General features: G+C 41.8%; 1 long non-coding RNA gene across 1 annotated transcript; it reads right to left on the bottom strand.

The window, feature by feature from the left end:
• Positions 1-284: 284 nt before the first annotated feature.
• Positions 285-4,718, bottom strand: LOC146000063 (uncharacterized). Its single transcript, XR_014443469.1, has 3 exons — positions 4,511-4,718; positions 3,468-3,550; positions 285-471 (listed from the first exon to the last, which is right to left on the bottom strand). It is a non-coding gene; the product is annotated as an uncharacterized LOC146000063 (long non-coding RNA).
• Positions 4,719-26,249: the final 21,531 nt, after the last annotated feature.

Raw genomic sequence — 26,249 nt, 5'->3', positions numbered from 1 at the left:
ATCCCCCACGAACCATTCACCCCTCCACAGTGTTAGTTCTCCCCCTCTGAAACCCCCCCTTTCCCCTACCCGAGTCAACCCTTTAAAGAAATGGACCCCAGTGTTTCATCTGGCCCAAAAACTGGCCTCTTGTAAAGGGAGGGATTTCTTAGGCAACGAACTACAACTTTTTTGTGGAACCTGAAAGAGAGAGCATTTATATTAGTCCTGTTTATGAGATTGAAAAACAATGTAAATTAGCAAGTCACTTTATTTTGTTAATAATAATCACTTCAAGAGGCATGGCTCATGACTTGCTTTTCCGTACAATATAGAATATAGATTGATTGTGTTGTCCGTCTTCCTGTTGAGAAATCTTGGCGCTACAGATGTCACTGACACGCGCTTCTTCACTGGCCTTCGGGTGTAAACAGTTAACAAGTAACATTTACGATAAATATGCCTTACCTTGTATCCTCTGATAATTCGCCACTAGAAAAAAAGCACCAGATAAATTTCCGGCAATATAATTAAACTGCGTTGTGTATCCTTATTGTAAAAAATCTGGAGTTTTACAAATCAATTGTTGAAGGTCATTTAAAGCTTTGTGAAAATCCTCACTCATATGCAAACTAAGTTTGGAACATTTGTCGTACGTCACTGAAACAAGGAGTTGAATTACGTTTTTATACAAAAAGAAGTTCCTGTCGATTCGGTAGCAACTCGGAGTCGTGGTCGACTTTATATCTCACCACAGACGTTCCCGGATTCGAGTCCGTGCATGGGCATGGCTGTTTTTCTTCTCCAATTTCATCTGATCATCACTCGTCCTCATCGCAGCGATTAGTCAAAGTGACAGAAATACGACACGAATTAGCAAAAATGCAAATGGAAAGCCAGAAGTTTACCAATATTAATCTCACATTCCAGTAATGGAGAATCTTTCCCAACGTATATATACAACAGCTCTGATCGTATTAGCTAAAGCAGCCTGGGCAACCCGCCGTATTTGTGGAAGAGCGCTGTCGTATGCACGTTTGGACTGTAGCGTTGTACGAATAGCGAGGAGAAGGAGTCGGGCGAGGCAAGAGACTTATTATAATCGTGCAGTGGCAAAACCCTCGTCATTTGATTCATGAGTAACAGTGCAGGGTGGCATTGTTATCATGGCAGAGGGAACAGCAGGTGGTTCCATGAAAGGGGAGCGCCTTCTCTGACAATATTTTTTCTCTCAACAAAAGATGCTTCCCCACTCCTGCTCTGCCGCTTGAGGTGCAGGCGTTAAACTCACACTGCACGAAGCGCTCACTGTCTTCACAAGGGCAAGCGAGTTGCTCAAGCCTTAGTTTAAGCATTGCAAAGAGACAGTCAGTTGCGTACCTATGGTTGGGATGACCATTTAGTATTATTTTACAATAGAGTTTCATTACTTGTTGTATGAACGTTGGGTCAAAGGGAGATTATAACCCCCACCAATCCCCACCCTCTGGTCACTCCTCTCAAAATAATAATCTAATCCACGATGGCGTAGTGCAGTGGCGAATCGTGACTTTCTCGGAGTGTAGGAAGAAGTTATGATAAACCGAGGAAGATTTGAAAAATGCGTTCAATTACAGTAATACGTATCGCTTTACTATCAATTGCATTTAGAATCTTAGCTCCAAGCCATGCTCAAACTATTGCAAGGGGCTCTTGCTCCACACTTTGAACTCGGAAATATTTAAATGTGAACCTATAAAATCAGACGAAAATAACATTGACGAAATTTCAGAGTTTGCAAGAATTTCGATTTTTTTCCCCTCCCTGTCGTCGTGTGGATTAACGATAATAAGTGCTGCTTAAACTTCGAAATTATGCTAAATGCTTCTAAAGTGTGCTAGGATTTATTATTAATATTTTTTTTTGGATAATTGTAATTCTGCATCTAGTTTTCTGGAATTTTGAACTTTTGTTACTTATTTTTAATATTTACGTAATAGTGTAAATTTTCCTCCAAAATTGTTAACAATGGTGCAACAAACAACATGGGTTAAACATAGAACTTAAAAATGTTTTTAGAAAATTGTTTACACCCAACTTTCTACCGATTTCCTGTCATAAAACCTCCTGAAGAACTAAATCGGGCAGGATGAAGAAAATATAAGAGGATGGATCGTGAAATGGTATAAAAAAGCTTGAAGCTCGGTCGGCATACTTCCTTTACTTTGAAACATGTCCGCTGGTGAAGTAGAAATAAGATTTGGGCATAATTTTATTTTTATTTCCTGAAAACATATTCCTTTGAATTCGATTTCCCTTTCCCACAGACTGGCGTTTGCAGATTATGCTACATTTTACCATTATGCCAAAAGCAGGGGACTAAGTGCCAACAAAGATCGAACTGTCCTTGGTTTAGTACAATTAGCTGGGGTTGGCATCGCTGATTGAGGAAACTCTTGTTGGTTCCTCGGCCCTCGGCGATCTCTGCAACCCTCCCCCTCCCTTCACTGCCCCTTCTACTCCTCGCCAATCTGTCTGTAGGATGACCGCCGATGTTCCTCAGCGAGCGGCAGCAAGCCTGTGTCTTTGGGCTACTGCTGGAGGAAGCGAGAGCAGTCAACTCTTGACAGTAGCTAACCTAGGCAATTGTACATACATTGTGCTTATAATACATTGTGTATTATAACACGAATAAAACTCCTAAAAAGTAGAGAACTGGAAATAAGTTCAAATGAACTGTACGTAGTTCCTCACTTCATACGTGGAAGAATCGCCTCTGGCGTAGTGGCAACGTCGTCACCTTGTAATTAAGGGGTCCCAGGTTCGATGCCGGTTGGAAGCACTTTAAACTATAGGTTCAGTCTCGATTTGTGTGTTCATAAAGCGGACTTTAAACATAAACGGAAACAAATCTAACAATAGTCTGATTTAGGAAAGTGTGAAATGATTGACGGTTAATATTTCTTGGTAAGGCCGTCCTGGACCTCTCGTCTGAGCTATGATATTCCACATTCTGAAAAAACACACCTGTTCAAAATTCCTTCCAAATCACTCAAAAGGATATTTTTGTGTTTTAATTCCTCTGCTGTCTAGATATCTGTGACTGATAGAAAATAGCTTACGGTGCCACGATATATACCTAACAGTTTCTGTAAAAACGGAACATGAAGTTTAAACAATTAGGTTAACACTGTCCAGAAAGGCAATTGAAACTGCCCTTTATGCGGCTTCAAATAAATTAGTCTGTATACTCCTATGATGTTCTTAATATGTCATTAGAATGCTGTATTCTACAAAGACACGGAACATGTTCATACTAAGCATGCTGTTAAGTCAACAACGTTAGTAATTATAACAAGGAGACTGGAAAACTGACAAGCTGAAAACATATACGGGAGCGCATTAAATACATGAATGCATTGTGTAAAGAAACTGAGTCCTGCCTGTGTAGTGCTTATTAGCATGTTATCAAAGAGCAACAGAGAGAATATGAAGTAAGTGGTACTCACCAGCCCTGTGTGAGTCTTCCGCTCCGAAGAGGCAGCACTTGGAGTCTGACTGTCGTTGTCGTCCCTGAGTCACTCTGTTGGCTCTGAAAGGGACAAAGTAAGAATCAAATGAACCAAGTGCTGTAATGTTATTTATTCTCAGCTGAAGGTAAATGCAACCAGAATTTATCAATAGTCTAGTTGGCTACACTTTTTGACACAAGGTGTAGTGCAGGTGCATCCCAGTGTCATGCTGGTGCAAAGAAACTGTGTTCAACCAAGTACACGATAAGCGGTGTTCAAGTTCAGAAAATTCAACAAATGCCTGCATGTTGCTTTCATCGTTCATTTGATTGGTTAGCACGTAACACGTCACCATACACCGTACTGTACCCCTATTCAGAACGTAGTACAAATGGCGAAGACACTAAATGAACTAGTGGCACCAAATTAACGAAGTGTTGCACTTTGTAACCAACTGAACGCGAGAGTCGAAAAAGTGCAGCTACCTAGACGGGAATAATTAAGCTAGCGGCCTTACGTATTCAGACTGTCATGAACTATAGGAAGAATTCATACACGCTCATACTAACATAAGACGGACTAAAACATCTAAACACTTTTGTACTCACGTCCCTCTGTTTAGTCTGAAATAAATAGTCCAAGCAGCAAAACAGTATAGTTTCCTGATGTCTTTAGCGAATCGATAACCTCTTGATTTTACAGATATCGGACTCGTCTGGTTCCCGCCTCGCTGCCGCAACTAGATCTTTCTAATCCAAAAATATGGTCTTTATTTTCATTGCTAGACCAGCATTTTTTATATCGAGGCGTGGGTCAAACAATAAAAGCATGCGTTAATCTTGTTAATCTTCAAAGCTTACCTTCTACTTGGTTTGAGTTGCTGTTTTAAGTCCACTTTATGCACAGTAAGGCTAATCGGGACTGGACCTACAGTTTAAAGTGGGATCCGAACCACTTATGCCTCCACCGGGTATCGAACCCGGGACACCTTGATTACAAGGCAATGACGCTACCACTGCGCCAAGGGGGAGGCCCCTTACCTTCTACTGACAGACACTCTCTTGGCAGGTGCTATATCTTGGATGTCTTCTTAGATGTTGTTGGCTTGTTTGACGTCATAGCCTGGTTAGGAAGTTGAACTTCTCCATCATCCAGCACGCATAGCTCGTTGAATGTCTGACGTCATAGCCTGGTTAGGAAGTTGAACTTGGGTTGGATCATCCAGCAAACACGGCTTGTTGAAGGTGACATAGCCTGAGAAATAGAATGTAAGTTTGTGTAGAAATTAAATCATTCTATTTCTTTGCAATAATAAGAGCTATCTAAAATGTATAAAATGTGTAATTTTAGTTTCCCGACATCTGCAGGAGAGATCTAAATGTGATATCAAAGTTTTCGAAAGAATGAAGACGGCCTCCGTGGCGGAGTGGTTAGCACAGCGCGCTATCTCCCCATACTGCATTGTTTCCATGTTGCTCCATACAACCATCTTCCCCTTCCCCTGCTAAGCATAACCTCAGCTAGTAATTTCCACTTCGAGGACTGGAGAGAGCAAAAAAACAACTTATATTATTAATATTATATACTCTAATTACCTTATATTCTTTGAGCTGCATTTCAAGGTAGACTTAGATTTTAATAGCGTTTTAGTATGATAACTTCTATGGAAATGTTTAGCACACAAGTATTGTTGTCTTGAAATAAACATTGTCTTCAGTATATTGTCGCAACAACAATACAATTGAATCGGTGAGACCAAGAAGGGAAAGATTCCACTCGACCTTATACTTTCGGGAAATAATAATAAAAAAATAAAAAACTCATAGCAACCGAAACTAAATGCCGGATGAAGAAACTTACAATTACAAACTTATTCATCAAAACCACAGTAACAATATTCCGTAAGTGGTTTGTTTTAAAAACCTTTATTTTAGTTCTGATATTCAAAGTATTCAGCACATTTTGTTAAAGAGTGGAATCTTTCCCATCTTGGTCTCACCGGTTCAATTGTAATATTACCAGACGTCTTAATTTAATACCCTTGAAATACCTTTTATACAAACTGGTTGCAACGGTGCGGCCGCATGAGTGGTTGCGTTTTCTAGATCAACCTAATGAATGGATATGCACAGCCGTCCGTTTCACTTACCGCCAGGCTTTGAGAAATATGCCATCGTGGTGGTTTTAGAAACGCCACGGCAAAAGTCCTAAAATATTTTCTAAGTACATGGTGGCTCATGGTCCATCGGTTTGGCCATCAATATTCTGTATCTGACATAGGTATACGCCCAGGCGTACGGTTTTTTCACGGCACGGCCATATTGACCGCCATATCTACTATTGTATGATAAAGTGGTTCTTTTCAATTTCTTATTATCATAATAGGGAGTTATAAACTGAAAATTAGGTGAAAACAAGATGCCACGAATGATAAATAACTATAATGAAGTAACAGGTTTCAAGAATGAAATTTTCGTCATGACCGCCATTTTGATGACGTCATTACGGACAAACGAGGGCTTAAAAATTTGGAGTCTGTGGCGTTTTAGATTAAGGAATGAATGTGGTATCCGCACGCAAAAGGGCACGTTCCTCGCGGAAGTGAAATATTCCTCCACTTTCCCTTGCTTTCCAACCACACTAGCTCTTCTCTAATCTTACGGCGGGCGACCTACATGCTGGCAAGGGAAGTGGGGAGCCGAGAATACGCCGCAGAGACCCACCCGACAACAGCGGTGGCGCCGAGAGTTACGACGTCGCGGGAGCCTCATTCTACAGGCTGCAGTTTTCACATCGCGCTGGATTGGTCGTTTCGCTGCTCCCTACTGCCCTTTACAGCATGTAAGCCGCCCGCCGTAAGACTGGACATGGGCTATAGTAAATGCTGTTGGGACAAAACAATTGAGGGGTCTAGTGAGAAAGGGAGCTATGCCACTTTGACAAGAAATGGAAATAAATTGAGTTTTCTAAAGCATTGCGTTGAGTCATAATTTGTATAACAAAGGGTATTTTTTTCTGAACATATTGTTTGGTAAATTATTCAAAAGGAAAAATATGAATTTCAATATAAATACCATTTATTATGAACATGTATGGTATATTGTTGTAGTATACCCATGTGGAAAAATCAATCTAGTACATCAAATACTTTGAACAAGGCTTAAATACTTTTGCCTGAGTGTAAATCATGTTCACAGGGTTACATATGATCTACATATAGACAACTTCATATGTCTTCGGGAGGATCTTTACTGTCCATTGTTTCTGTGGATTTTAGTTTTTGGAAAACACCATGAAAAACTGGAGGAATATAAGGCATTATTGCCATGAGATCTTTTAACTTCAGGGCTGATATTAAATCTAGCACCGGTTACTGCTTCACAACCTCTGCCACTCCTATTGCAGACACCATCAGTAAGTGGCATAGCTCCTTCTCTCACTCAAAATGCTGAAGAGGACGTATTCAAGAACTCAGAAAATCTGCTGCAGAACAAGCGAGAGCTATGCCACATGGTAGATGACAGATGGTAGGAAAAGACTGAAAATGGCAAAAAATAAAATTTTCAAGATTTGTGGCATAGCTTCCTCTCTCACTAGACCCCTCAATTTTTGTACCATATGTAAAATCCCCAATATAATTCAGCACGTGCTTATATTTACACTGATCCCTATTGACCCGTTAGTGATCCGTTTTACCCTTCAGAGCTAAATGGATCAAGTGCAATGCGGAGAAAATATTTTTTTAATAAATTGTATTATTAACGTCTGGCTCATACCATGAAACTACAGTTATTTTTGGTGTAATTTTGTATCACTAACATTATTCGATAGGTAGTAAAAACTGTTGTAAAGCAAAAACTGATCCGTAAAGCCCAGGTCGCATTATAGGCAAACGAAGCAGCTGCAGCGCTGCCAAAGTCTTCCGAAGTGCTTTCCACCTTATATAGGCCAGGGACCTTCAGAATGTGTTCCGTTATTTCCTCCTTCAGATTTGGCAGGATGGGCTGATTGATTGAGGTAGCAGGATGGTGTAACAGGGAACAAGCTCAACACAGTCGATCCCATAATTGGTGCATGCCGTTCTCACACCGTCCCCCCCGCAGAGAAGGGACAATACTAAGTCGACTTCTCATTGGACATTGCCGTCTTACCCATAGTTCTCATCTGCAAAAGTTGGACCCTCCACTCTGCAGTGTATTTAATGTTATTTTAAATTCTCGGCACATTCTTATGGAATGCGCTGTTTTTAATGTCCTCAAATTTTTCTTCTTTTCCACACCTTATCGTTCATGTTGGGAGGAGATGACAATGTTTAACCAATTATTTTAGATTTCAGAGAAGCACGGATCCTTTACACTGTGTCTAAGTAATATTTTAATGCCTCCTGATCCTTTATATCACAATATTCTCATGTTGTTGTTGTTTTTCTTTTTTTGTAACTTTCATAGACATAGGTGAAAGATTGGGACCTAACTTTGGGAAGCAGAATCTAACTTGGGGGAGGGGGCAGAATTAAAAGGTGTTCAAACCCATAGAAATATCATCCACGACTATTTTGATAAATAACGGTTAAATCTGCAAAATCATAACAATTTTGTTACTTTACTCTCTCAGGTTTCAGGAGGTTAACAAAAGTGCCATTACGTGTAAATTTTCATAAACCTGAACATTGGGGGGAGGGGTAGTGTCCCCCTTGCGCTCGCCACGTTAGGCCTATGCTCATAGACATTTAAATTTCCACATAGACTTAAAACATTTCAAATCATTCGTGTTACAACGTGCCAGCACAAACGTTTCCACTACATGTTTTCACTTTAATACAAGGTGGCGCAAAATTCAGTTCCCCAAAACAGTCACAATCACGCTACGTTTGTCAATTGCACACCATCTCCTAAACCATTCCTCACAAAGCGAAATTGCAAGGCAACCAGGGGTGCCCACAGGGGGGGATTATGGCGCAGACTGCGTCATCGAAATTTTTTGGGGGGATTTAAAATAAAATAATATAAAATTCAACATTTATATATTTTTCTAAAAAAATATATAAAAACGTTTACACCTTAGGTGCACCATATTTACTCCATTAGATGAAGAAAAGTAAGTATTTATAGGCAGTGGTGCCCACAGGCGAGTTTGTGGACGCACATTGCATCCACCCATTTTTTGGGGGGATGGTAGATTTTTGTGATGGAAATTTGATGTGAAAAGTTCAGAATTGGACACAAGTGGAATTACGTTATGAACTAACCATTGCTGTTATATACGAGTAAATAGCAATTTGCAGATGCCAAGGGAATTGTAACAGGTAATATTATCTGGAGGCAATGCCTTAAATTGACACGCAGATTCCTGGCGGGGGGTGTTGAGAATTAAACGTTGGGCGGGGGGACAATATCCAACTATTGAATATCAGCGTTAAGTCTTAGATTATGACGGGAATTCTAGTTGAGGGGATATCAAACTCTTGTGTATTGCTATTACATCTCAGACTGTTGCGGATAATCTGGTGTTGAGACGGAGAATTATTAGTATTTTTCTTTGTAGGGTTAATACCTACCCTTCAATATATCAATATTGAATATTAAATTTGAGGGGAGAATATGAAGCTAAAGGTGGTAAATCTTAGATGGTCAAGGGCGTCCTCGATGGCGTAGTGGTAACGTCGTCGCCTTGTAACCAAAGGGTTCCGGGTTCGATACCCGGTGGAGGCAAATAGTGGTTCTGATTCAACTTTAAACTGTAGGTCCAGTCTCGATTAGCCTTTCTGTGTATAAAGTAAACTTAAAACAACAATTCTTAGATGGTCAAGGGATGTCTGTAGTAAGGGGAAGGGGTCGAACATTATATTTTAGGAACTACATTCAACGATATGGTATACACACGTTTTCGGTGCCGAACGTCCGAAAAGGAAAGATGGAAACTATGAAAGCATACAGGGACGGCGACAGGGGTGGGCACAGGTGGGCAAGCGCCCACCCAATAATTCCTGTGCCCACCCATTCAAATTTTATAAGTACATATACTTGAAGATATGTGAATGACTCAATAAATAAGTGTATTCTGGTGTTCATATTGCATGTGAATATTATCTACGCTAGAAATCTTCATATTATCAACCCATAAAAGCCAATTTTGCCATTAGAAAATGAAAGAGATATTGAAAAAAAAAACTGTGATCAAATTAATACTTCTATGATTAAAAGCAGCTAGTAGGCTTATGAGGCTCAAAATTATGCAGGGTATGATTAAGATTAGATCAGAATTTAGGGTGAACTTGAGGACTGCAGCTCCAGATCTTCACTGGGAAAGACTGCCTTGAAAAGTACCACATAATTAAAAAAAATTAGGTATTTCGGATGTGGTAAGGAATACAATAACAAACCACACCATGTAACTAGGTGAGAAGTTATAACTGAAACTGCGTAGAGTGGATTGGAGTGATTTCTTGGTGCTGTAAGCTCCGTGCCTCCACAAATAAATCGCGGCATGAGTATGATTAAAATAATCTCCAAATAAACAAATAAAAACATCATCTTAGCGTGGCACAGGATTAACAATGCAGTCGAGGGATGGAACCGCTACAGTTAATGTATTGACGGAAAAGTCAAGTCCTAACGTGTACCAATTAGTGATGACTTTAAGATTAGAAGCTGTGTACAACGACTACTTATGTGAGAGGAAGGCCTCGAATCTTAAAGGAAAACGTAGACGACGTTAGTACATTACATTAGATGAGACAATACAAAGAGCTTTTGCCGACTGTGAAATGCATAGAGATCTTAAGCGCTTTTTGAGGAGAATGGCGTACGTTCAGAAATTAGAATGAAAATAGTAACATGTTGGTTCAACTACAAGAGAAACGACGCATTCTACATTTCTACATTGACAAGGGATTGCAGTCTGCTCCTATACTGACAAGGGATCTAAACAATCCGTCATTGACTAAGGATAAATGCATCCAGCTTTTAAACACCCAGCTTCCATGATGCCAGTGTGAAGGAAAACTAATAAAGCTTTTAAAAAACACACAAGCTCCATGATGCTGCCAGTCCTAAGCCTGGATAAAGTGTGAAGGGAAGCAAGCTATTTACACTTTGTGTCGCAGATGACGGTGTCGCAACTGTCATGGAATATATTTTCCATACAGTGTCGCATATGACGGCAGAAATGCTAGTGTCGCATACGACGGTGTCGCAAAAGTCGTGGATTCGATGCAGCTGAAGTAAAGAAAAAAGTTATGTGACGAAGTATCCAGAAGACGCTTTTGTGAGTTTTTTTTAAGACCACTTTTCTGCTCAGATTGGCTAATCGGGACTAAACCAACAGTTTAACGTGTAGTCCGAACCAGTGTGCATTGTGCTTCCACCAGAGGAGTGGGGTGTCGAACACAGGACCTCTTCATTATAATGAGACAGCGTTATGCCATTGGAGATAAAATATACAGAAAGAACTCGCAACAGACGTGTCATTTTACCACCATAGAAGATGCGTCTATTTTAAGAGCGTGTATTGCCTGAGACAAATATTTGAGACTTTTGGGAAACAACGTCATTGTTCACGGAATTGGCTGCCTTGATCTACTAATGAACACTGTGCAATGTGTCTCATTAGTAGAAACTACCACCTCAGCTTTCGAAGTGGTATGTACTAATGAAACTCCATTTTTGGAAGAGTAAGTTGTGGATAATTTGTTTTATTTTAAGTAATTTTTCTGCTAATTTTGATAATGTCGACGATAAGGTTCAATGGTGATTAGATGAAAGTGACGAAGGGGCAAAAACAAACACACGCAGACACTCAAAATACAAAATCCCATAAATTATTACTTCGACTGTGGTTCCAGGCGGCAGGGACTCGTTGCCCTGCAAGAATAAAGTTTGCATGGTATGCTGTACAGGACAGAGGTTGACATTCTAGTGTGTTCGAAATGGTCATGCCATACAATCCAAGTCATCTATGAAAATTAGATGAATTATTCCTGGTACGGTGATCAACTTCGATGAATTACTTGTGTCCTAAATCATTTTGTTACCTCAAAAAATATGTTCATGTAACCATACGTGTGTTGCTTCTCCCGAATGAGTAACATGACTTAGTTCAGAAAATGAATATCAACTTAGCTAATAATCTCTTCAATTCTGAACAGATTTTTCAATCTTATTTGTTTATTACTTATGAGTGATATTTTGTCAAAATAGCATTTCATTACCTTAGGAATACTTAATGGACAATGAACAAAGAATTGGTTTGCCGTGTGTGTTTTAAATTATTCCTATTAAGACGTTCATTTTAATCCAAACATTCAGTGGCGACGATTAGGGCGAGCGGGAGGTGGGGGATGTAGTTCTCCCCGGCACATTTTGCCACTTTTTGCCCCGCACTATGACCTCTTTATGCTAAGCTTTTTCTACCTAGAAAAAGTATATTGTCCTTGCCCCTCAAACGTTGACACCCAATCGCCCCTACTGCTAACATTCACATAGATTTGTCAGTTGTACAAACCTTGTAAGCTAAGAAAAGTGACCCCCAAGGAGTAAGAAAACTCTTTCAGTCAAAAACTCATACGATGAAACTACTATGCTCAGGTAAAAAGGTAAAGTGGTCCCCTGTGATTAGCACCACGCCATGAAGACGTATAGGGGGTGTAAGGGTAACGCCCCATGCATTTAAATTACGAGAAACATCACGATTGTCTACCTTCGCACTTTCTATCACTGTCGCCGAATACATAAAATCAAATTTGTGCCTCGTATTTCTTTTTTGTTCTCGAAGGGCAAAATGCCATGCAACACAAGCTTAAACCTAATTCACATTTATTTCATTGTATTAACATGCATAAAAGAATGTGACTGTGAATGTATGGCTGCGCATGGATAAACACTTCGTTGAAATAATTGCGTCCATCAAGAGACAACGCGAAAGGAAATGGAACAAGTTGCGAGAATGGATTAGAAAAGAATAAAGAGGAAAACAAGAAAAGGAAAGGGGAAAGATGCAAGAAAATCGGGAGTGTAAGAGAGAGGGGGGGATACATATACGTCATAGGTACACATATATGTGGTCTTAAATTTATACTGCCCAACTTAATCTATCAATATGGAACTTCTGCCCACCCGGTCGAAAATTTCTGGCGCCGTCCTTTAATAACATTGCAAGCCTGTAAAGAAATGGACATAAAAGTTTTCTTGCGAGCGATTCTAAAATGGATTTTATGAGGTGATTGCGAAGAAATATATTATAGCTGGCCCGCACAGAATAAAGAATATTCTCGATATTGATTAATAATATTATTTCTTAAAATATAATGCTTAGTGTAACGGCAGTAACGGCGATTGGGTGCCAAAATTGGAGGGGGAAGGACAGTTTACCTTTCCTTGGTAGACGAGGCCGTAGTGCAGGGGCAAAGTGGCAAACCGTGGGGAAGGCAACTGCCCTCCACGTCCCCCGAATCGCCGCCACTGTATATTCTCGTCCCGACCTTAGGCATTTCTAGCTAGACGTCTCGTGAAACAATAATTTAATCTGTCACATGAACAAGTCAGTGTTTGGTTAACAGAGAACTGCAGTAAATTATTTGGTTTGCCCAGATTGAATTTTCTATTTTAAGTTGTGTAACAATTTGTTTTAAATACGCAAATTGTGGGTCTTTAAAATCTAATTCTCCACCCACAAACACTGTTTAAATGCATATTTATATAATTTACTTCATGACATCTAGAAATTTTAGCAATTAAAAAAATATGGGCAATTTAACAGGTATTCAAATAACAATAAATTATTACGCATTCATCCAAACTATTTTTTTGGGGGGTAATGAATGCACGTTCTTGGGAGAGGATGGACACCCTGATTTGGGGGGGGGGGCGGTTCAAGTATAGTGTCAATAAAATTTAAAAAATGTTACTTTCAGTAGACACGCTGTCGTAATTAAATACTTGATGGGATTATGACATGATTTTTGGAGGGGACGCATGACAGTGATTTGGGGGGGATGCGCCATTGGCCTTGGGGGGGGATGGGCACCCCTGAAGGCAACCCCAACCTATGAGTGATCACGAAATATCACTATGTGTGAACTATTTCGATCATTATTTCCTCATTCCGTCATTAGTTCCATTGGTCAACTGACTTATGAGCCACCCTGTACTTCTACAATTCGGACTTTAGACTCTATTATACCTTCATACATTGAAATGCAACACATTCAAGCTGTTGCTACAATGCATGAATGAGAAACAACCTTTGGATAGAGCTTTATGTTCTTCATAATATTGATTAATCTCAATTATTGTTACTTGGATATCTAGATTTGCCCAAGGCCGTACGGTTTTAGCATTCTGGCTATAAGTTGCTCTGAAGTACGTAGATGAACAACACCTCCAAAGATCATTTCTTTAGTAATTACTTCCGGGTCATATCCTAATTCCACCCTACTAACAAGGTGTAAAAGATATGATAATATAGCCTATTGTTTTTAGGTTTGAACTAGGAATGAAAATATTCTAATTTCCTCCTCTTTCCACATTGTTTTGTTTAACTTTTGGCATAGATTGTGTAAAATAGTTGCAGAAAACATGAATGCTGTATTCTCGTATACTCATTAGAAAACTTCCATTTATATATGAAAATCAGCATTTTCAAAGTGAAAAATTACAAAAAAAATTGAGTGATTATGAACCATAACAACGCTGACTTATCAAGAAGCATTTTTCTACTCGACTTCAGGTTTTCACGTTGTGTTCTTTTTCATATGTGGATAATACAACACTTCCGCGAATTTTGGTACTTATTGTGTTTAGTGAACATTAATTCTTGGTTTGAATGAGTACAGACTATACGTCTAATTATAATACAAGCTACCGTATACTTACTTTCGTTTTCTTGTTGATTAAATTTTGGCTTTGAGAATTGTAAAAACCAAACAATTCTGCAAGTATTCACACACAGCAACTTTTTCCTTTGCCATTTTTGTAAGATAAACTCTACGGAAACGACTATCACGTGCGCATTGTTGCACTGTTGTATTATCGTAAGCAATGCCGGATCTACAACCCGCAAAACCCCGCAGTTTCCGGGGAACTCGGAGAGAAGTAAGCCTTTAGGGGCCCTCAGCCACTGACATAGTAGAGGGTTCGTATATGTGTATGTAAAAACTAAACGTAGTTTCTCAGGGGTAGCTACAGAAACGAATACAATATACACTAGACAGCGTAAGTCAAAATGTTGTTCCCGATTTCGGTGTCTATTTATTTCATTGTAATGATACGTAAATGACTGAGATTACACACACAGATAGAAAAACTCAAAAAGTTTTTCCTGGCATATTATAAATGTTCTATGTGCGATTCATGTATTACACGATACACATCTAGTCTATAATCAAGTTCCTGCCACACTCTTCCTAGCATGTCAGGGTCCATAAACCTTCCTGTTCGAAATGGCACAAAAGACATTCAATTTTGGAGAATCACGTTCATATTGCAAAACAGCATGTGACTTTTCTGTTCCTTGCACTGTTGTAACTTTTCACAGAAAGACGCCCTCAATCCCAAGTCTTTCGGTTTCAGAGCTTGCACCAGCTGTAGACGATACGGCTTCATGTCAAGACGTTTCCGCGAGACTCGCCAGACAGTTTTCTGTTGAATACCGAGTTCTAGACTTGCCAGAAGGTGGTTCAACTCGTTCGGAAATGCCACGGAACAAGCACGACAGACTTATTGGTATGAAAATCGAGAATACAGAACACTTTCTGCTGCCCCAGTGGTACCCATTTTCCTCACTGTGACTAAACTGCCTCCTGGTGGCCGACAGCGCAACTACGAGTTTACAATAGAAAGAAAAAAAACTTTTTGAGATTATATTCCATAAAGAAAATTACATATGCAAGAAAAGCTCATTACCTTTCGTATAAAAAATGAACGAAATCGGGAACATAATTTTGACTTACGCTGTATACAGTTAAAGTTCCCTGTGCATATAGCACGGTGCCATGAACAGTGGCGGCCGCCCATAAGGACGATACGGACGCCGCACTGCCGTGTGTAACCAGAAGTGAACAGACATTACATTAACATCTATGTATGGTTTTCGCATTATCTGCATTAATCGTTCCTCACATATCGTTAGGTAGTCGGTTTTGTCTTTTTTTATCGCGCGTAGTTGTGAAGTTTGCAGGCCACTGCGGGAATGCGAGACTTGACTCTATGCCCTAATTCTAGAAAAAAAAAATGAAAAATTTTTGGGAGTTGATCCACCCCCCTTTGACTTAGGACCACCAAACTTGGTATACATTACCTAAATCGACAAGGGTAGCATCTAGCAATACCCTTTAGGGTATTACTATTTTTATTTTTGCTCCTATCTCTAACTGTTCTCGAGATATGAGAGTAGTGGTGATCAGCGGGTTCACCAACATCAAGTGAGTCGCAGTGTTGCCAGCCCACCCCAAGAAAATTTCACCATGTGATCTTTTACAGGCGAGGCTAACCTACAAATAGGAGTTGCCAACACTGACTAGTTGCTTCCCAGCGTCTTGGAAAACGTCTTAAGACAAATATCTTAATCTTTAAGAAAGTCGACTTCCGGTATGTCAATTCCTGTCTGTCAAGAAAATTTTCTTAAGACAAATATCTTAAGACGTTTTTCCAAGACATTGATTTTCTTGGCTCCTAATTGAGCTAGGATGATGATTTTAAGTTTGTTGGATAGGATTCGACGAGAACTATTCGACTGGCAAATAAAATCGATTCTACCCCCTCCACCTCTATTTTTTTCTAGCATATTGATCTATTGCATGCTAACTAAACCTCTTGGGAGGCAGTGGGCTCTTGTAACGCCACGTATGTATGTATGTATGTAATTTGATTTGTGAGGGGGAAGAGGGGGCCAAAATTTTAATCTTACAGCTAGAAAATGTTTCTATAAAATAACCATGCCTATGAACCTGTTTGGCTTCAAGAAGCAAACTATGGAAGTGCCCGTCCAGCTTACGTCGTCGTCGAACTTCAACGAACTTCTGCCTTCCATGCTATCTAAACTTAACGGTCTGTTAATTATACACTTGAATAGCATTTTGACCCACTACGACGAAGATGTGGGCAAAACTTTCTATGTATTCAACAACAACTTGAACTATTACCAGTTCCCCATCTCCGGCAAACTTAAATTCGACATGAATCCCGAGAACGAAGGGGTGGCCAAGATTTCCTCTGGCAAGAACATCTATCGCATCAAGCATGATAGGATGGATGCGACTACAACGTACGACGTGTCTGCTGGCGATCGCCTGTACGTGGAGCTCTTGGACGACTACGATAAACTCATCCCTCTTTTCATATAAATGAAAATCACCTACCCTATAATAAATAACCACAGTGGTAAGAATGCCTAACGACATTTTCGGTCACACCAAGCGCGACGATCACGGCGACGAGCTACTCATGCTCGACGTCAGGGTCAAGGAGTTGCGAAGCGACCTGCAGGCCCTGCAGTCCACGCTCAACTCCAGCCTCCAGTCAGAGATAGCTAGCCTACAGTCTCAGTGCCTGGACCCCGTACTCAAAATTGACGCCGAACTCAAATCGCTGCTGCAAAAATATACCGACCTCGCGTCAATAGACAACTTCGACAACTTGGCACTGAGCGTAGGCAAGCTGCAGAACGAACTTGTGAAGCTGCAGCAAGCGCAAACTTGTGACGTGGAACAGCTGAAGCGACACTTGCAGGACCAAACGAGCACCATCCAGACTGAACTGCAAAACATTATCCAGAGCATCAAAACTCAAGATGACTACGATCGCGTGAATGCCAGTATTGCCAAATTGCACGAACAGTTTCAATCGTTCGAAATTCCTACGTTGGAAAGCATCAAGGCTGAGCTTCAAACGGACGCTTTGCATGCAGCCATCAACGAAGTCAAAACTAAACTCCAAACGCTACAGGACTTCATCGACAATCTACCTTCGTCCAGCGAGCTGAATGCCATTGCCCGTAGTGTTGCCAACATAAAACTCCAACTTGAGACCTACGAGGATTTTGGGAAGCTGCAAGGCACCATAGCCCATATTGAGGATGCTCTTGCTGTTATTAGAAATGATCTGGCAAACGTACACGAAGCACTGGGATCCAAACTGCCTGGCATCAGGGATACTCTGGCCAGCGTCCAACAGCAGATCGCCCAGTTGGAAAATCTAAACACCGAATCAGAGTTGTCGCATTTTCATAACTTGATCGACGACATACAGACTAAGTTGGAAACTTTGCAACAATCCACCCCCACCCAGGACTACATAACACAATTACAATAAGGCATACGCGCTGCTGCTGCTGCCTCAGAGTTGGACGCGATGAAAAAAGCTTTGGAGTCGCTCCAAAACACGGTGGCCACCCTGTCTACCTCGCAGGAACTGAAAAGCGTGAAGAGGGCTCTCAACCGAATACTCAAATCCGACGACATCAAAAACATCCAAACCGAAATTGAATTGCTTCGGGAGTCTGTTGCAACCTTGCCTACCAACCAGAACATAAGCGTGCTACATGGCTTGTTTGCGGAAATTAGAACCCAGGTCCACGACCTCGCAACTCAGAGCTCCAAGTTGACACTCGTGGAAAGTCTACAGCAGATTATCGCCAATGTGAAAGAGCAAATTGGCAGCATCGAGGCGAGCCAGGAATCGGCCATAACCAATTTCAGTACCCAACTACATGAGTTAAACGAAAAACTCAAGAGGCTAATTGTCGATGTGAAGATCAAGCCCGATTACGACACTGTTGTCCGTGCTATCGAGGAAGACCTGGAATCGGTGAACGGTAGATTGGAGGATGTAAAGCGAGGTTCGAACCAATGTAAACACCCTGAACGCCAGCATCGACAATCTCAAGTCCACTGTTGTCTTGTCATCGAACTGTACAGCATTCCAAACAGGGAATTTTCCTCGCTCTTCCATCCGGGTGCCAAACTCTACATGCTGCCTTCTGCAAAAGCCTATCACCAGTTTTTCCTCGCTGGCACACTTCAGTTCGTCAAGGTTTCATACTGGTCTTTGCCCCACGCAACCCAGTACCCAACCATGACCGTGACGAACATCAGATACGAGCCTAAAATAAGAGGAGTCGGGTTGGTCGATTTTAACCACCCCGAAACTCGCGAGACTGTCTATGCCGAAGATGCACTCAAATTATCGACATAGAAATAGGTGATAAGCTGTACATAGAAAACCCGGCATTCTCTGCAGCCAGAAATCCAGAAATCCCATCCAAGCTATATTCTTATTTTCGTGCAATGTCTAGGCAGGCTATTGTGAACGAGCTGCACAAACCTGCACTGCGAAACTACAAACGACTGGCGGTAGTGACCAAAGGCATAGACGACTTGTGGCAAACTGGCCTTGTGGAAATGAGCAGTGGCAATTTAAAAAAAAATTACATAGAATCAACAAGGGATACAAGTATCTTCTCACTGTTATAGACACATTTTCAAAATTTGCGTGGGCTTTACCCCTCAAGGTAAAAACAGGAACCTGTGTGGTGGAAGCATTCAAAACTATTTTCGATGAAAGTGGCAGGCGACCTCGATTTCTTCAAACGGATAACGGAAAAGAATTCTACAACTCTGCCTTTCTGCAATTTATTCAAAACAAAATATTCAACATTACTCCACCTTTAGTCACATCAAAGCCAGCATAGTGGAACGTTTGAACCGAACTCTCAAAACACGGATGTGGAAACAATTCACGCTTCAGGGGAATTACAAGTGGCCTGACATGCTTCCGGAACTCGTTAACAGCTATAATCACAGTTTGCATCGCACGATAAACATGAAACCAGCTGACGTCAACAAATCTGACGAGCGACGTTTAATTTCTACGGTTTATTGCCCAAAGTACAAATTTACAAGCAAGAAACCGAAATACAAAAATTGGAGATCAGGTGAGAATCAGTAAAGTTAAGCGTGCGTTCGAAAAAGGCTTCACAAAAAATTGGAGTACGGAACTTTTCACCGTAGTTCGAGTCTTACCCGGAAACCGTCACACGTATATATTAAAAGATAATCGCGACGAAATTCTGAAAGGAAGGTTTTACGAAGAGGAACTTTCTAAAACAAAATACCCCGACACGTATCTTATTGAAAAAGTATTACGTAGAAAAGGTGACAAACTGTGGGTGAAATGGCTGGGACTCGAGGAAAAAGGTTGGATAGACGCAAACGAGGTGATTGTGTAACGGGTGCTTGGGATGTGGTACGGCAACTGCAAGATTTTCCATCGGAACGTCAGGATAGGAAAAATGGCGAGCTTCTACCCGACAACATTCGTTGCCTTATTGTTGGACCTTCTGGATGTGGAAAAACAACGTTACTTATTGATAATTTTCTTCTTGCACCCAACTGGTTAAACTGGAAGAACAGGCACCTGTATGTTTTCTCCAAAAGTTTGGAGCAATCTAAGTCACCGAGCTGTCGAAACTGTACGAGGGACTAGGCATAGCTATATTTGCTTCTGAAGTGATACCACTAGACTGCTGTCTCGAGAATTCGGTGGTGGTTTTTGACGATGTGATCCTGGACAACCAGAACGAAATTCGAATTTTTTTTACTCAGGGTCGGCACAGAGGCATGGACTGCTTCTACCTTGCTCAGACTTTTTCCAAAATCCCCAAGCAGCTACTCCGAGACAATGCTAATGTTATTTGTTTGTTTCGTCAAGACTACACCAATTTAAAACACGCTTACGATGATTATGTAGGTGGGGACATAAACTACAATCAGTTTTCCAAATTTTGCTCTTCATGCTGGAACCAAGATGATTTCGGATTTGTCACAATAGACATGACGAGGAAACCCAATAACGGAAAATACAGAAACAAAATTAATAATTTTCTAAACGTTGCAACGTTGCAAGACCTATTATAAATAGCTACATACCAAAAAAAAAAATGAAACGCAAACTTGCAGACGACAACCTGAAGCTGCGTAGCTACCTGGCAAAACGGTTTAAGGGGTGGAAATCCGAGAATCGCGGAATTTACGAAGAGAGAAAGCGTCAGGACCAGCCTATCATCGATGCCATCAGTGGACTTGGTAAAGAAATCAAAGATGTCACCGAGCAAAACAAGGAATTAATCAACGAGCTTGTGCCACTTACTGCTCGAAATTATACCATACCCACACCGATATCCAGCATTCACACTACTCCGTTCGAACTTGCTCCGGCTACGAGACGTCAGGCCTTAGGCAGTACCTCTTCGGACAAGCCAGTCGAGCTGGGTCCGTTGGCGAGGGATTACCTAAGCACCGGGAAATTCGAAAAAGACGAGGTGTTCGGATTGTACCTGACCATGGAACATAACGAGGGTGTGGTTTGGAAAATTGGAAAATCGAAAGTCACGTTCGAGGGCGACAACGTGAAAGTTAATTTGGGCGAGAAGAACAGCTGGACTAGGTATCCTGGCACCGTGGGACTGTGGGAACTTATCACTAAGAAGCAACCTAAAGATTATACAGACGAGGATTACCAAAGTTACACAGAAATTTTGATCATGACGGACGCCCTGTACCAAAACAACGACGCGACACAGAATCGCGTGAAATCTAGCAGTGGAGAAAAGTACAGGAACCTCATCAAGCCGATATGGACACAGCTCAAGACTGGCAGCGGTGTCAAACTCTGTAGTACCAGTACTGCGGTCCGGGTACGAAACTCGAACAGCGACTGGAAAAAGGAGACAAGGGTGTGAACCCCCTGGATGCAGCATGCAAGGATCACGACATTGCCTACAATACTCACACAGATCTTGACGCACGTCATGATGCCGACAGGAAGTTGTAGCATGCAGCTTTCGGGAGACTCGTCAGCAGAGATGCCTCGCTAGGTGAACGGGTTGCTGCATTGGGTACGACCATCGCCATGAACACAAAACGAAAATTGGGGTGGGGGCTGTAAATAAATAACACCATGTGAAAAAAGCAACTTGTATAACCAACCTATTAGGGGGCAAAGCCTTACCTTTTTCACGATATATATAAATAACATACTACGTATCACCATGAAGCCAAAAGGTGTTGTTTACCAAATACCCTACGCAAACCTCAAGTCTCTCGGAGCTCTCGATGGATTGCTTACCAAAAAGCAGCTCGAGAAGAAACATTCCTGCTTGGCAAAAGGTCATGGAATGAAATTGCTGCTTAGCATTCCTCAGTTGAGGAGGTTACAAGGTTCGCGAAAACAGCAGAAGACTGGAGGTTTCATATTCCGCATCCCGGCTATCTTGGCAGCATTGGGTGCTGTAGGCAGCTTGGCAGGAGGCAGTGCCGCCATTGCCAAGACCGTCATCGATGCAAAAAAGAACAAGGCCGAGCTGGAAGAGCAGAAACGCCACAACCTGGCTATGGAGAAGAAGGGGAAAGGTGTGACCAAAAAGCGAAAGAACAACCTCGAAGCTTTGAAAAAGTTTAAAAAAAAGAAGAGCCCCTGTCCAACTTCGATATTGAATCTCTGATCGAATCGTTGGGGGTCAAGCACTTCAGGGGCGTTTTCATGTCTGATTCTCTACCTTCTGTTGTGAAGAAAAAAGAGTGTGGCGTGGTTAACCTGGACAGTTACGAAAATCCAGGTACACATTGGATATCCTACCTCAAAGCCAACAACAACAAAGCATTTGTTTTCGATTCATTCGGAGGCATGCCACCTGCTGGGTTGGTAAAGTATCTCAGTGCTGCCAACCTCTACTACAATGACGAACGCATCCAGGGTTTCAGCGATGTGAACTGTGGCCATCTCTGCGTTTCCATGCTTGCCTTCCTCTCGCAATTAAATAACCCAACAATCGAGGATTTCCAGAAAGCATTGTGGCACCTAAAGCACTATGGGAGTATTCCATCTCACAAGCGAGACTTCGCTTCTGAAACTCACATTGCATGACGATAGCATCTATCCTAAATCTATTGCTCTCGTACATTCTACAGCATGTACCTGATACCTAATGTGACGGTTCACAACAATACCATCAAAATTGGCAGCGAAAAAATCAGCATCACCCCTGGCCAGTACAACCTGTCTACCTTGCAGGCTCAATTGCCAAGAAGTGTATTGCTGTCGCAAAATTTTGTAACTCACAGGGTGGAACTAGTGTCTGCCACGGAAACCGTAGACCTGGGTACCATCGGAGAGCTTTTGGGATTCGAGAACAACACAAAGCTCGAACCTGGAATCAAGAACATTGGCGCTAACATTCCTAAATTTCTAGCAATCGAGACTCTGAACATACATTGCAATGTGGCAGAAGGTATGATTACCAAATCCTCGGGCGGCATCCCAGGGAGTCGCAAGCAGACAGAGTTTGGTTTGAACGTAGCGATAATACCTGAGTTCATGGAGCCAATTATCTACACACCCTCCCCACCGATATACTTTCCTGTATCTCGTAATCGCATAGACAACATAGAATTAGCAATTACCAACGAGAAGGGAGAGGTGGTTGATTTTGCAGGAGCCACGACCACTGCCGTCGTGGAGATTAACATATAATAAATAACCATCATGGAGCAAATCGAAAGTTACGAGTTGCAGTCCTTCCCACCCAATCGTCGCACGTTTGCCAACCTCAACGAAGCGAATCGAGAGATAGAATACGGCGTGGACGTCGGGGATGGATTCATTCACCCTCACAGAGCTGATTTGTATATCAAGTTTGATGTTGTGAAGAGAGACAATGGCGAAGCATTCCTTGCCAATGCAAATTTAAGACTTGTAGATAATTTTGTGCCGTACCTATTCTCGCAGGTAGAAGTTAGAAAGCATGGCACCGTCATCGATAGGGTTGACTACCCCGGGATTACCTCTACAGCTGTGGGAACACTGAAACTCTCCAAGACCGATGCAGCATACTACAGGCAGGGGGATTCGAAGCAGGTACAAAAATCAAAACTCAAAGTCACACAGTACTGTTTCCCATGCGCCTGCTTCCTGGCTTCTTCTCCGACTACACAGAGATTATGTGGAAGGGTGGTTTGCGCATCACTTTTCCTAGAAGCGCCAACGACAACAATGCGCTGATGCGTTACAGCACCTTAAGTGCAGACGGTTCTGCACTTCCCAACACACTACCTGATCCTACCAAGTGCATCATCCAGTCCATGGAGCTGCGCATGCCCGTAGTGGAATACGAAACTAACTACGCTCTCAAGTACAAAGCAGACATTTTGAAGAATCCCCAAGTACCCATCCAATTTTACGGTTACCAGTGCGTGCAGAAACCTGCTTCCGGCAACAATTTTGAATTTGACGTGACCACACAGTTTAACAGCATCCGGTACGATATGCCAGAGTTTGTGGTCGTGCTCTTCCAGACAGGAGAGGACAACAACCAAGAAAAAGATTCGAGCCAGTTCGACAATTGCAAGATCAAAAACATCTACCTCAAAAATGGTAGGAACGAGATATTCCCGCGTGAGAACTACAACCTGAATATTGCAAACAACGACTACCTGAAACTGTACGAGGCATACACAGCTTACGAGAGTGACCTCCGGCAACGTGGACGTGTACTACAACCCCAATGAGTTTATAGCTCGCAGACCCATGTTCGTCATCAACACATCGCAGAGAAAGCAGGTGGTTGTTAACCATCGCACCGACATCAAGATTGTCTGTGAGTTCCATGACGCCTTGCCTGCGGACACACTGTGCAGCGTCATCCTTATTGCAGAGAAAACTTTTGTGTATGATGTCAGGAACGAGCGAGTGACAGAGCAGTTTTAACAAGAAATAAAAATAAAAAACGCCATGCTTGAGCGCACAAACAAACTTTTCCTTTGGCCCTGCAAATGCCCCCAAATTTTCGTCCCGTAGGACACGGCGAGAGTTAGTTCCGTTAAAAAATATACATACTATATATTTCCAGACATTGTTAATTTTTTGTATTCTTTTGTGTAGGTCAACAAAAAATTCTGTTGATTGAATATATCGTATGTATTACAAAAAAATATTTTAAATTAATATTTTGAAAAAATATCCCACCTCCACCCCCTCGCTTTGCATTCGAGGGCAAAAAAAAACACTAGTAAATCAATTTTATTTTTTTTATTTTGGGCACACAGAGTAAGTTTTACCTGTCTTCAGGCGATAGTGACCCCACGGCAGGGTATGAATCCCACATTCGAGAACACATCTCTTGTCCTCTCGTGCATCCAGAGCAATTTTCCTGACGGTGTTGGTTGTAAGTATATGTTTAACACTCTGGATGCGATACTCTTTTCGCAGAATCGGCTTTTTGGTTTCGAGGCACTCGACGTAGTCTTCAAACTTGAGTTTTCTCTGAACCACCTGCTTGCCTTTAGATTTTTTGGTCACAGAACTCTCAGCTTGAATTGCATATGCTTTGGGACGAAGACCAGCAAACTCTAATATAATATCCCCATCTCTTTCATCCTTTAGTTTGCCAGGTACTTTTTTGTTTCGAGGCAGGATTTCATATCGATTTGGTTGGGGATAGCTCGACGTGTCGAACAAGTTAACAAGGGCTGGAATCGTGATGATATCTTTATATGCGTTAGCAGTGTGGACGTGATATACCAGACTGTCCGTATCTGTGTAGAGAAGGTTGATGTTGTTACCATAGTGCAAGCGTAGTATATCATAATATATCTCGAACATTTGCAGCTTGCTTAACTCTAACACTGTGGCACCAACATAGACTGGTTTGTTGAGCTTTACCTCACCACGATTCATGTGTGCCAAGGCAAGCTGTTCGTTGTATATTGTTCGAGATTTAAACAGTGGGCTTGCAACAAGTTTGCGACAACGGTCGACGCTAGTAAGCAACCTTATGTCTTCACGATTTCGCGTGTTTTCCATTGTTTTACCAAATATTATATTATTCATGTCCTTAAAAAATTTGCGATCAAGTTCCAAGGTAGCAGCAGCACGATGTTTGGTATTGAGGTCGATGTATGGCTTCAACCAATTTGAATGGTTGAAAGTGAGGACTCGGTGAATTGCTGTAATCGTGATTCCTCGTTGCATCATCCACCGAAGATTTCGGTAGTGCAACCCGTAACGCTTTTTGGATTCGAAATCCATGATGAGTTTTTTTCTGCTTCGACGCAGGTGGACACTTGAATTCCGATACTGGTGTGAGGTCGCAGAACACATCCTGCAGCTTCTCGGAAAACTCGAGGTCCACCTCGACAAAGAAGCCTCGTTGCGAGTCGTCGAAACTTTCTACGTCGAATTTGGAAGGATCAGCCCACTCAAATCCACCAAATGGAAGTTTTTGCACCATGGAGTGCCCGTAAAGATTATTAGCATCCGTGTACATGATGTAGCTGGATGGTTGAGAAGGGTCGTACCCGGTCGACATGTGTTGGTTGCTGGCGCGAGCGTACCGTTGTGACACCTGGACCATGCCACCCCGCACAAGCTTTTCCACAAAAAGCATCATGTCCACATTGGAAATAAGCTCGAGCTTGACTTTTGTTAGAAGAAGCATGGCCGACCATGCCAGCCCGGGGAGACCGTAGAAGTATGCAGGGTCCAGCTTGTAGATTTGCATTGCATTTGCGCGAAACGCTTATAAGACGTCTGCGAGGAGTGTTACATCGAGTTTTAAGTAGCCATCGTGGTATTCTCCAAAATTTCGACAACCCAGCTTGAGCCACATGGACTGAGCATGCTGATATTCTTCATCGCTGATGCCCGAACCTCGCAGCCGGCTGTGAAACTTAGCCTGGGGAGGCAACGACTCCTCCTCGAACTTGGAAGGGTCGCTGACATACTCGTAGGG

This window comes from Lepisma saccharinum, chromosome 16, assembly GCF_977018435.1.
Source record: "Lepisma saccharinum chromosome 16, izLepSacc3.1, whole genome shotgun sequence".
Taxonomy (NCBI): Eukaryota; Metazoa; Arthropoda; class Insecta; order Zygentoma; family Lepismatidae; genus Lepisma; species Lepisma saccharinum.
This window is presented reverse-complemented; position numbering and strand designations above follow the sequence as displayed.